Here is a 13,507-nt window from a genome sequence, read left to right on the forward strand (position 1 = left end):
GACAGCAGCTGAAAGAAATTATGCTATTGGGGATAAGGAGTTGTTGGCAATCCGCCGATCTCTAGAGCATTGGAGGCATCTCCTGGAAGGAACTAAACTACCAATCAATATCTTCACAGATCATAAGAACCTCCAGTACCTCCAAAGGAATAAAACACTCTCGGCTCGTCAGGTACGATGGAGCCTTTACTTCGATCGATTCAATTTTAACATCATTTATAGGCCTGCAGAAAGAAACGGCAAGGCAGATGCCTTATCTCGCATCCCTAATAAACCTACACACTTGCACACTAGGACTTCTATTGTTCCTCCAGAGTGTTTTATCGGGTTGTCCATCCCATTACTTGATGAACTCAAGGATTACTGTAGGAATGTACCTCTTTCCCCAGAACCCAATCTCTTAAAAACCTCTGGAATATACTGTCACGGGGATAAAATTTATTTGCCCTCTCATATGAGATTACAACTATTACAGTCTACACATGATTCACCCCTTGCTGGACACCCTGGTGTCCGACGGACCATGGAGCGAATAAAACGCAGTTTCTGGTGGCCTGAGATGAAAACAACTGTTCAAAACTACATCAAGACTTGCAAGGTTTGTGCCACTTCCAAACCTGAGAGGAAACCACCGTATGGACTCTTAATGTCCATTCCTGTTCCACAGAAACCCTGGGAACATGTGTCAATGGACTTTATCGTTGATTTGCCCCCATCCAACAAACAAACAACTATTTTTGTAGTCATAGATCTATTCACTAAAATGGCTCATTTCGTTCCCTATCACAAGGTCCCTTCCTCCTCTGAAACAGCTCATCTTTTTATCGACCACATAGTTAAGTTACATGGCATACCCCCCATCTTGACAACTGATAGGGGATGTCAATTCACTTCGAAATTCTGGACCAAGCTATGTGAGTTGACTAAAATGGACCACCGTTATACCACAGCATTTCACCCACAGACCAACGGTCAAGCTGAGAGACTCAATCAATGGCTCGACCATTACCTCAGATGTTACTGTTCATACCATCAAACAGACTGGATAAAATTCCTCTCTATGGCTGAGTTCGCATATAACAACTCAATTAACTCCTCTACAAAGATGACACCGTTTTATGCGAACTACGCTTATCATCCGGATTTCCCACTGTCAAAAAATGGGTCACCTGATTCGCCATTAGTTGACGATTTATGTAACACCCTACAAGAAAATTTCAAGCATATAAAAGAAAATATCTTAAGCGCTCAACATACTCAGAAACATTACTACGATCTTCGTCGAAGGAAACCACCAACATATTCTATAGGAGACTTAGTGTGGCTTTCCACAAAAAATCTGAAGCTTCAGATCCCTTCAAAAAAGTTAGCCACTCTTTTTATTGGACCTTTTCCCATTCAGAAAATTGTAAACGAAAATGCTATTCGATTGCAGTTACCTGCAACAATGAAGATACATCCTACTGTCCACGTATCTTTGGTAAAACCTTACATAAGGACAAGAGATGAGCAGGTATTACTCCCACCAACTGATCCCGGACTAGCTTTGGATGAATATGAGGTTGAGTCGGTTTTAGATTCCAGATATCACAAAGGAGTCTTGCAGTATCTGGTGAGATGGAAAAACTACTCGGTGGATGAGGACTCTTGGGAACCTGTTTCCAATTTAAATGCTCCTCGTTTGATCTCTGTTTTTCATCGCAGACACCCTGAACGTCCTCGTCCTCTCGCTGTGGAACAGCGACCCTGAGAGGGGGGTCATGTCAGGGTTATCACTGTCTCTTTAAGGATTATTCATCTCCCTGCTGCTGATTGGTTACACCTCCTTTAAAACAGGTGCTCTCCCAACACACCTTGCTCAGTATTCTGGAAACCTAGCCTAAGTTAGGTGTGATACAAGCCTGATAAATATAAAGTTGTAATTTATTCACTGACTCGTGTTTTCCTCTTTCAGCATTTCTACTATCTCCCAAAACGGATTACAGTGGTCTCTCTTTCATCCTGTATTACAAGCTGCCATGAAGCACTAATTGCTAAGCTGCTGATTTTGCTGTATGCTACAGTTCACTATTGGGACAATCAGACTGCAGGTAAATTCGGGACTTCCACTAACAACTTGCTTTCTTATTTTACTTACCCGGTAAGTCTCAAGAACTGCTGTACCGGACTGACGTGACATCACTTCCGGTTCTCCCGGACACATTGCCGTGATTGCCGAGCAGGGAAGCTCGCATAGGAACGGAGCAGTATTCAAATCATTGGACATTCAGGTACCATTGAGATCTGTTACTTACATTTAACCTCTTGATAAGATACATATGCCGGAAGCCTTCTTGACACTTTTGTTGCTGTATCAGTGTTTGTTTGACACACGGAACCGACTGCTTGCATTGTAATTACACTGGGATTAATTTGTCTCTCCAATATCCCTGCAATATACTACTAAGTAACTGTTTGGACCAACAGCAGAGGAACTGTGTTTTATGTTATAAGAGGCTTTCCTTTAGTTCTTGCTGGAAAGTTAACCTGTGTTCGACACCTGTTACCTTTTGTCATATCATCTCTCATTGCAATACAGTACTAAGAGAGCTAGAATCATCTCTTTCTCTCAACCAATTACTGTGTAACAACTATACGGTATTAAGAAAATATTAATATCACTGATAAAAAAGGATCTCCTCTTCCCATAGGGGATCCACTACATTAGTGAAAACAATCTATCAATTTAACCTGCAGTTGTGTTCCACATTTATAGTTGTATCGTTATACATCCACAGAAACACTCACAGGAGGAAACATTTATGCACATTGCATCCCCTAAATCAACAGTGTTTGACATGCATGATAAAAAAAATGCAGAAATTAAGAGATCACTTTTTAAAGAATCATATTTGTAAATGTGCAAACAAAAATAATTCTGTGAATTCAAAATTGTACATTAATGATCTGGGTAAATGGCTAGATGACGAAAAGTACTTTTAAAAGGTTGACATATGTTTGATTTTTTCCCCATTTTCCCCAACCAAGAGCACCACTTCAAATATAGTGTACAAATGTTCCCATCTGTCAGCTGTACTTGTGGATTTTGAAAATGCTGTACTCTATATGGTCTTGGTGGAACCATAAGCTGTGGTACTCATACCATTAGATCTGGTTAAATGCAGGATTTAAGCTTGTTGATATGCATTTCAAAATTAAGTCAGCTGTAGAGTAAACTGAACAGTTTTAAGTTAACCTGTCTCATTTCCAACACTGAGCAATCTTAGTCTGAGAGTATAACATGTTATACAGATATAAAAATCTTAAATAAAATGTCTCCTTGTATCTGGAAAGTCCTTGCATAAAGGGGCAGTAAACTGGAATGTAATATATATCATTTGTGTATTGAGGAGGAAACATTTCTGTATGGTTTTAAATATAGAATTTCTACAGCATTGTCAAATAATCATAAATACACTGCTGCTAAAAAAATGTGTTTTTATGGCCCCCTGGCCCCACCATACAACTACTACCACACTGAAGTTACAATCTTAAATTGCACAAAGAAATAAAAAACATTTGTTAAGTAATTCCTACCTCCTCTGCAAATGAAAGTGATCAGCCGTCTGACTCAGGCACACACTCTACAAACAAAGTGCCAAGTCTGTCTCACACTGTGCATAGTGGTTTAGTGCACACTTAGAAATCCTCTCAAATGCTAATACTTTACTCCTTGTAATAACATTTCCCATGCTCAATTAGCACTCTGCTGTAGTACCCACTGGTGGCTGCCAAAATGTAAAAAAAAAAAAAATATTTTTTTTTTAGTTCTTGCCTCATGAGGCCCCCCTAGCCCATTGGGCCCCTGACAGGAGTCACCCCTGTCACCCCCTGATGGCGGCCCTGCCCAGGAATGATCTCAATTCTTTTAAGTTAGTTGGGTTTTTAGAATTCACTATAGCTTCCACCTTTTTCTTCTGGGGATTTAATCCTTCAGAAGTAACTTCATGTCCCAAGTAGTTTACACGAGTGCGGCACCATTGAGCTTTTTGTAGGGATAATTTGACACCTGCCCTTTTAAGTTGGCTGAGGACGTGTTTATGCTCTTCGATGTGTTTTTCAAAGTCTGTGCTTTTGATTAAAACATCATCAACATAAGATAAGGTCCCCCTTTCCAGTGCATCAGGCATAGCCTTATGCATGAATACAGCAAATTCATGTCCAGAATTTATGTATCCAAATGGAAGTCTCTGGAATGCATATTGGACCTTTTGGAAAGAGAATGTCAGCTTATATTGGTCCTCTTCATGTACCTTTATGGTCAAATATCCCTGTGCACAATCAATGGCAGTGAATATTTTGGATCCCTGCATTTGTGCAAGGCACTGGTCAATGTATGGTACAGGCCAGCCAGACATGTACACTCGTTTGTTTAGCTGTCTTAAATCAGCACACAAACGCCATTGTCCATTGGGCTTGAGAACACCTAGAATAGGATTATTATATGAGCTGTCACTTGTCTGATAATACATCTTTCTTCCAAATTCCTTATGATCTCTGCAAGAGAATCATATGAGGCTAAGGGAAGTCTGTATTGTTTGACAAATACAGGTGGTGCATCGGGATCTGTTTGTATTCTTGCAATGTGCAAGTCTGTAGTACCACAGTCATAAGAATCCTTAGCAAAAATATCCTTGTACTCCATCAGGAGTTCTCGCAGCTGTTGGCGTTCATCATCGCTGGAACAGCCATTAGCTAAGGATATTTGCTCTTCGACTATTTGTTGAAATCCTGGAAAGATTTCAGGCTGTCCTATTTCATAGGCTTCTTCCAACCTAGAGGTGAGATCCCCTTGATTATAGTTTACATTGCTCCCATGACTCTGGGTATTGGGGTAATCTTGCTGTTTGATTGGCTGATCAAACACTAGAGAGGCTTCTTCAATTTTACAGATGCCTTCCTCTGAGCTGAAGGGATAAATAGACTGAATATTAAATAGACCCTCTGGCATAGATGCAAAGGATTGTTCTATTAATTGTTCTTCAGTTAAGTATCCTTCAGGTATTAGCCCAATTACATTATTCTGGAATCCAAAAGTGTAATAACTTGATTCCAGTGCATATCCTATGGTAGTTCCCTTGGATAATGTTATATCCTGTGGGTTATGTACAATAATATGTATTGGAACAGTTCCAATATTCACCATAGGAGTGTAGGTTACTGTGACACCCAGATTTTGTATTCTATGGGAGAGGCAAATCAGTGTTTCAGAAGTTTTTAATTTCTGACCTCTCTTTACCTTTAAGGGTAAAAGAAATTTATCAGCCCCAGCAGGAATTATAACATCGCTAGATACCTGCATATTCACAGCATATGGCAATTGCTGGTTTGATTTCAGGGCTGCATTTTCATCCTGAAATACTTCAGGGTCCCCCTTTAACCTGCTCCCTTTAACCTGCTCCAGAGGCAAGAGTTAATCAAATTTTGTTGTATGGCATATCTATGTAAGATATCATTGCCAATGTATATTTGATTATGGGGAGTATTTAAATCTAAAAACAGGTGCTTCACTGACTTATTACCTATAGAGGCAAATAATAAGCACTTAGCTGTGATGTTATAGCTTTCAAACCTGTTATCCAGGTTGCTGACACTGTGGTCATGGGGAGAAAGATATTTAATCACTTTCGGTTCAGCTATCTGTGCTAATAAGCCTTCACTTATATAGCTAGCTTCCTGATTTAAGTTTATTTTAGCATACTTGGTTTTACCAAGGTCATGCATTTGTATAGGGATAAATAGATCCTCTTTAACTCTCTCAATCCCTGTGAGGTATTGAGCGTGGCTTCCCCCCTTAGGAATTCTATGATCCCCCTTGTGGAGAGATATGGTTAATACATCGCCATCTAGGGAAATATTCGCTATCTTTCCAGGCAAAATTTTAAAAGTATTACCATCAGAGCCACTAAAAGGAGTCTGATCATCTATTTGTAGAATAGTGATTTCAGGTACAGAGTTATTCCTGAAATGAATCTCCACAGCATCTGGTTTCTCTTCCACCACGTGACAGCTATGTCGGGTGCGAGATATACCCGATTTTTCATAATTGATAGGCCTTTTAACTTGTGACCAAATTACATTATTTATGCAATCAATTATGGTGCTTAATCGCTTCAATAGATCACTACCAATAATTAAACGATCAGTTGGCAGATCCACTATAATGACAGGGTGTCTTATGACCCTGTTCCCCAATTTAAATTTTAACCAGGCAGTACCGTAAACGTTTAGGGAGTCACCCCCAATACCTATTAGAGAACTGTCAAATTCTCTTATTTTAGGTTTGTGGGGTGTTAGCTCATTTAGCTGTGTGTAGTACCTGTGGCATAAGATAGTTGCCTGAGATCCGGTGTCAATTAATCCCATGATAGGGTAGGAGACTGAATCTTGCAGTTCAACTAATACATAATACCTTCCTGCATTTTCTACCATTTCACACATAAAGTTGGCATTATCATACATCTGTGGGCTTCGCCACGTGTTACCTGAGTTTGCCGTGTTTTCCGATGCAGAAGAGGTTTCATACCTACCGGTCTCCTCTATGACAGGGTCGGCTGGATTCTTGTGTACTGCATCTGTGGAAATAAGGTTAAGGGAGTGCTGCAAAGGAAGAGGTTTGTTAATTTTTCCCAGATGAGGTTGCCTGTCATCACAGCTAAATTGTCCGTTTTCGGTCTGTGGGGAGAGAACATGATTAGTATCATTGATATTTATTGTTACATTTTGTATATCTCTCCCCTCCCTCTCAGGTGATGCTTCAGTATTTATGACTGTGCCTGTGGTCCACTGCTGACCATTGGCTGTACCCCTAAAAAACATAATTTATGCTTACCTGATAAATTTATTTCTCTTGTAGTGTATCCAGTCCACGGATCATCCATTACTTATGGGATATTAACTCCTCCCCAACAGGAAGTGCAAGAGGATTCACCCAGCAGAGCTGCTATATAGCTCCTCCCCTAACTGCCATTACCAGTCATTCGACCGAAAACATGCAGAGAAAGGAAAACCATAGGGTGCAGTGGTGACTGTAGTTTAATGGAAAAATTACCTGCCTTAAAGTGACAGGGCGGGCCGTGGACTGGATACACTACAAGAGAAATAAATTTATCAGGTAAGCATAAATTATGTTTTCTCTTGTTAAGTGTATCCAGTCCACGGATCATCCATTACTTATGGGATACCAATACCAAAGCTAAAGTACACGGATGACGGGAGGGACAGGCAGGCTCTTTATACGGAAGGAACCACTGCCTGAAGAACCTTTCTCCCAAAAACAGCCTCCGAAGAAGCAAAAGTGTCAAATTTGTAAAATTTGGAAAAAGTATGAAGAGAAGACCAAGTTGCAGCCTTGCAAATCTGTTCAACAGAAGCCTCATTCTTAAAGGCCCAAGTGGAAGCCACAGCTCTAGTAGAATGTGCTGTAATTCTTTCAGGAGGCTGCTGTCCAGCAGTCTCATAGGCTAACCGTATTATGCTACGAAGCCAAAAGGAGAGAGAGGTAGCCGAAGCTTTTTGACCTCTCCTCTGACCAGAATAAACGACAAACAGGGAAGACGTTTGTCGAAAATCCTTAGTTGCCTGTAGATAAAATTTCAGGGCACGGACTACATCTAGATTGTGTAGCAGACGTTCCTTTTTCGAAGAAGGATTAGGACACAAAGATGGAACCACAATCTCTTGATTGATATTCCTGTTAGTGACCACCTTAGGTAGGAACCCAGGTTTAGTACGCAGAACTACCTTGTCTGAATGAAAAATCAGATAAGGAGAATCACAATGTAAGGCAGATAACTTAGAGACTCTTCGAGCCGAGGAAATCGCCATTAAAAACAGAACTTTCCAAGATAACAACTTGATATCAATGGAATGAAGGGGTTCAAACGGAACCCCCTGTAAAACATTAAGAACTAAGTTCAAACTCCATGGTGGAGCAACAGTTTTAAACACAGGCTTGATCCTAGCTAAAGCCTGACAAAAAGCTTGAACGTCCGGAACTTCTGACAGACGTTTGTGTAAAAGAATGGACAGAGCTGAAATCTGTCCCTTTAAGGAACTAGCGGATAAACCCTTTTCTAAACCTTCTTGTAGAAAAGACAATATCCTCGGAATCCTAACCTTACTCCATGAGTAACTCTTGGATTCGCACCAATATAAGTATTTGCGCCATATCTTATGGTAAATCTTTCTGGTAACAGGCTTCCTAGCCTGTATTAAGGTATCAATAACTGACTCAGAAAAACCACGTTTTGATAAAATCAAGCGTTCAATTTCCAAGCAGTCAGCTTCAGAGAAATTAGATTTTGATGTTTGAAGGGACCCTGGATCAGAAGGTCCTGTTTCAGAGGTAGCGACCAAGGTGGACAGGATGACATGTCCACTAGATCTGCATACCAAGTCCTGCGTGGCCATGCAGGCGCTATTAGAATCACTGATGCTCTCTCCTGTTTGATTCTGGCAATCAATCGAGGAAGCATCGGGAAGGGTGGAAACACATAAGCCATCCCGAAGGTCCAAGGTGCTGTCAAAGCATCTATCAGAACCGCTCCCGGATCTGGACCCGTAACGAGGAAGCTTGGCGTTCTGTCGAGACGCCATGAGATCTATCTCTGGTTTGCCCCAACGTCGAAGTATTTGGGCAAAGACCTCCGGATGAAGTTCCCACTCCCCCGGATGAAAAGTCTGACGACTTAAGAAATCCGCCTCCCAGTTCTCCACTCCCGGGATGTGGATTGCTGACAGGTGGCAAGAGTGAGACTCTGCCCAGCGAATTATCTTTGATACTTCCATCATTGCTAGGGAGCTTCTTGTCCCTCCCTGATGGTTGATGTAAGCTACAGTCGTGATGTTGTCCGACTGAAACCTGATGAACCCCCGAGTTGTTAACTGGGGCCAAGCCAGAAGGGCATTGAGAACTGCTCTCAATTCCAGAATGTTTATTGGTAGGAGACTCTCCTCCTGATTCCATTGTCCCTGAGCCTTCAGAGAATTCCAGACAGCGCCCCAACCTAGTAGGCTGGCGTCTGTTGTTACAATTGTCCAGTCCGGCCTGCTGAATGGCATCCCCCTGGACAGATGTGGCCGAGAAAGCCACCATAGAAGAGAATTTCTGGTCTCTTGATCCAGATTCAGAGTAGGGGACAAGTCTGAGTAATCCCCATTCCACTGACTTAGCATGCACAATTGCAGCGGTCTGAGATGTAGGCGTGCAAAGGGTACTATGTCCATTGCTGCTACCATTAAGCCGATCACCTCCATGCATTGAGCTACTGACGGGTGTTGAATGGAATGAAGGACACGGCATGCATTTTGAAGCTTTGTTAACCTGTCTTCTGTCAGGTAAATCTTCATTTCTACAGAATCTATAAGAGTCCCCAAGAAGGGAACTCTTGTGAGTGGAAAGAGAGAACTCTTCTTTTCGTTCACCTTCCATCCATGCGACCTTAGAAATGCCAGTACTAACTCTGTATGAGACTTGGCAGTTTGAAAGCTTGAAGCTTGTATCAGAATGTCGTCTAGGTACGGAGCTACCGCAATTCCTCGCGGTCTTAGTACCGCCAGAAGAGCACCCAGAACCTTTGTGAAGATTCTCGGAGCCGTAGCCAATCCGAATGGAAGAGCTACAAACTGGTAATGCCTGTCTAGAAAGGCAAACCTTAGATACCGGTAATGATCTTTGTGAATCGGTATGTGAAGGTAAGCATCCTTTAAATCCACTGTGGTCATGTACTGACCCTTTTGGATCATGGGTAAAATTGTCCGAATAGTCTCCATTTTGAACGATGGAACTCTTAGGAATTTGTTTAGGATCTTTAAATCCAGGATTGGCCTGAAAGTTCCCTCTTTTTTGGGAACCACAAACAGATTTGAGTAAAACCCTTGTCCCTGTTCCGACCGTGGAACTGGATGGATTACTCCCATTAATAAAAGCTCTTGTACGCAGCGTAGAAACGCCTCTTTCTTTATTTGGTTTGTTGACAACCTTGACAGATGAAATCTCTCTCTTGGGGGAGAGTATTTGAAGTCCAGAAGGTATCCCTGAGATATTATCTCTAGCCCAAGCCTGGGCGAAGAGAGAAAGTCTGCCCCCCACTAGATCCGTTCCCGGATCGGGGGCCCTCAATTCATGCTGTTTTAGGGGCACCAGCAGGTTTCCTGGCCTGCTTGCCCTTGTTCCAGGACTGGTTAGGTCTCCAGCCTTGTCTGTAGCGAGCAACAGATCCTTCTTGTTTTGGAGCAGAGGAAGTTGATGCTGCTCCTGCTTTGAAATTCCGAAAGGAACGAAAATTAGATTGTCTAGCCTTAGGTTTGGCTCTGTCTTGAGGCAGGGCATGGCCTTTACCTCCTGTAATGTCAGCGATAATTTCTTTCAATCCGGGCCCGAATAAGGTCTGCCCTTTGAAAGGTATATTAAGAAATTTAGACTTAGAAGTAACGTCAGCTGACCAGGATTTTAGCCACAGTGCTCTGCGCGCCTGAATGGCGAATCCGGAATTCTTAGCCGTAAGCTTAGTTAAATGTACTACGGCATCTGAAATAAATGAGTTAGCTAACTTAAGAGCTTTAAGCCTGTGTGTAATCTCATCTAATGGAGCTGATTCAAGTGTCCCTTCCAGAGACTCAAACCAAAATGCTGCTGCAGCCGTGACAGGCGCAATGCATGCAAGGGGTTGCAATATAAAACCTTGTTGAACAAACATTTTCTTAAGGTAACCCTCTAACTTTTTATCCATTGGATCTGAAAAGGCACAGCTATCCTCCACCGGGATAGTGGTACGCTTAGCTAAAGTAGAAACTGCTCCCTCCACCTTAGGGATCGTTTGCCATAAGTCCCGTGTGGTGGTGTCTATTGGAAACATCTTTCTAAATATCGGAGGGGGTGAGAACGGCACACCGGGTCTATCCCACTCCTTAGTAACAATTTCAGTAAGTCTCTTAGGTATAGGAAAAACGTCAGTACTCGACGGTACCGCAAAATATTTATCCAACCTACACATTTTTTCTGGTATTGCAACTGTGTTACAATCATTCAGAGCCGCTAACACCTCCCCTAGTAATACACGGAGGTTTTCCAGCTTAAATTTAAAATTTGAAATATCTGAATCCAATCTGTTTGGATCAGAACCGTCAGCCGCAGAATGAAGCTCTCCGTCCTCATGTTCTGCAAGTTGTGACGCAGTATCTGACATGGCCCTAACATTATCAGCGCACTCTGTTCTCACCCCAGAGTGATCACGCTTACCTCTTAGTTCTGGTAATTTAGCCAAAACTTCAGTCATAACAGTAGCCATATCCTGTAATGTGATTTGTAATGGCCGCCCAGATGTACTCGGCGCCACAATATCACGCACCCCCCGAGCGGGAGATGCAGGTACTGACACGTGAGGCGAGTTAGTCGGCATAACTCTCCCCTCGTTGTTTGGTGAAATGTGTTCAATTTGTACAGATTGACTTTTATTTAAAGTAGCATCAATACAGTTAGTACATAAATTTCTATTGGGCTCCACTTTGGCATTAGCACATATAGCACAGATGTCTTCCTCTGAATCAGACATGTTTAACACACTAGCAAATAAACTAGCAACTTGGAAATACTTTTCAAGTAATTTACTATAATATGAAAACGTACTGTGCCTATAAGAAGCACAGAAAGAGTTATGACAGTTGAAAGTTAATAAACTGAAAGGTTATAGCATCAAATCTTTGTAAAAAACACAATTTTAGCAAAGGCTTGTTCCCATTAGCGAAGGATAACTAACCCTGATAGCAGAAAAAAAAGTTACAGAAATAAACGTTTTTTATCACAGTCAACTACAATCTCACAGCTCTGCTGTGAATGATTACCTCCCTCAAAACAAGTTTTGAAGACCCCTGAGTTCTGTAGAGATGAACCGGATCATGCAGGAAATACAATGAGCTTCTGACTGAATTTTTTGACCTCCCCCTCACACACAACAGTGAGAGAGATCAGTAAACTGTCATAAATTAAATAAAACAACTGCCAAGTGGAAAAAATAATGCCCAAAACATTTTATTCACCCAGTACCTCAGAAAATGAAACGATTTTACATGCCAGCAAAAAACGTTTAACATAAATTAAGTGTTATTAAAGAGCCTGTTGCCAGTCCCTGCAAATTAGGCTAAAGTCTTATGCACACAGTATAATTCCAGTGAAGTGCCATTCCCCAGAATACTGAAGTGTAAAATATACATACATGACAGCCTGATACCAGTTGCTGCTACTGCATTTAAGGCTGAGTTTACATTATATCGGTATGGCAGAATTTTCTCATCAATTCCATTGTCAGAAAATAATAAGCTGCTACATACCTCTTTGCAGATTAATCTGCCCGCTGTCCCCTGATCTGAAGTTTACCTCTCCTCAGATGGCCGAGAAACAGCAATATGATCTTAACTACGCCGGCTAAAATCATAGTAAAAACTCAGGTAGATTCTTCTTCAAATTCTACCAGAGAAGGAATAACACACTCCGGTGCTATTATAAAATAACAAACTTTTGATTGAAGGTATAAAACTAAATATAATCACCATAGTCCTCTCACACATCCTATCTAGTCGTTGGGTGCAAGAGAATGACTGGTAATGGCAGTTAGGGGAGGAGCTATATAGCAGCTCTGCTGGGTGAATCCTCTTGCACTTCCTGTTGGGGAGGAGTTAATATCCCATAAGTAATGGATGATCCGTGGACTGGATACACTTAACAAGAGAAAAGTATTGTTCGGTTGCTGAGCCGTAGAAAGTTGACTCATATTAGCGAATTGTTCGCTCAACCAATTTAACTGGGTAAACAGCATATCTACCTGATTGTACAAGTTACCTCTACCCCTGGGCCTGTCTCTTGGTGCCCCATGATAATGATTCCTCGACCATTGGGTTCCCTCAGAATCAGGGCCGCTATTTCTATTCTGGCGTGGTTGCCCCTGGGGTTCAGCTTGTTCAGTATTAGTACTTTGGGGAGCATTATATACCTGGGGTGTCTGGTTACCCTGAGAATATCTTCGCCATCTATTGTATCTACCCTTGCGCGGATACCAATTATTTGGTGAGTATTCTCTTTGTGAGTAATTATTTAACTGATTATGTCCCCCACTTTGGTTATAGTCTCCCTGCACCTCAACCTGTGTAGGGGAGGGGGCAGAGTTAAACCTCTGTGGAGATGGCCTGTTTTGACTGGCCACCTCCGCATAGGTTCTCTTTTAGACTCCAAATTGAGGGGGCTAGGTGACACCCTAGTTTCTGCTTCAATTTTGGGTTTTGACTCCTTTTTCACCCCCTGTTCACTGGATTGCTGAATAGAGTATAATTTTGTACTCTCTTTGATCAGCCATTTTAATGAGCAGTCCTCATCAAAATCTCTAGCTAAGTTAATTTTGATGGGTGTAGGCAGTGCTTCAAAAAATAAATTTACAAATTCTGAGCCATCAAATCTGGGGTTATCCTCAGCCAT

Source organism: Bombina bombina, chromosome 1, assembly GCF_027579735.1.
Source record: "Bombina bombina isolate aBomBom1 chromosome 1, aBomBom1.pri, whole genome shotgun sequence".
Classification (NCBI taxonomy): domain Eukaryota; kingdom Metazoa; phylum Chordata; class Amphibia; order Anura; family Bombinatoridae; genus Bombina; species Bombina bombina.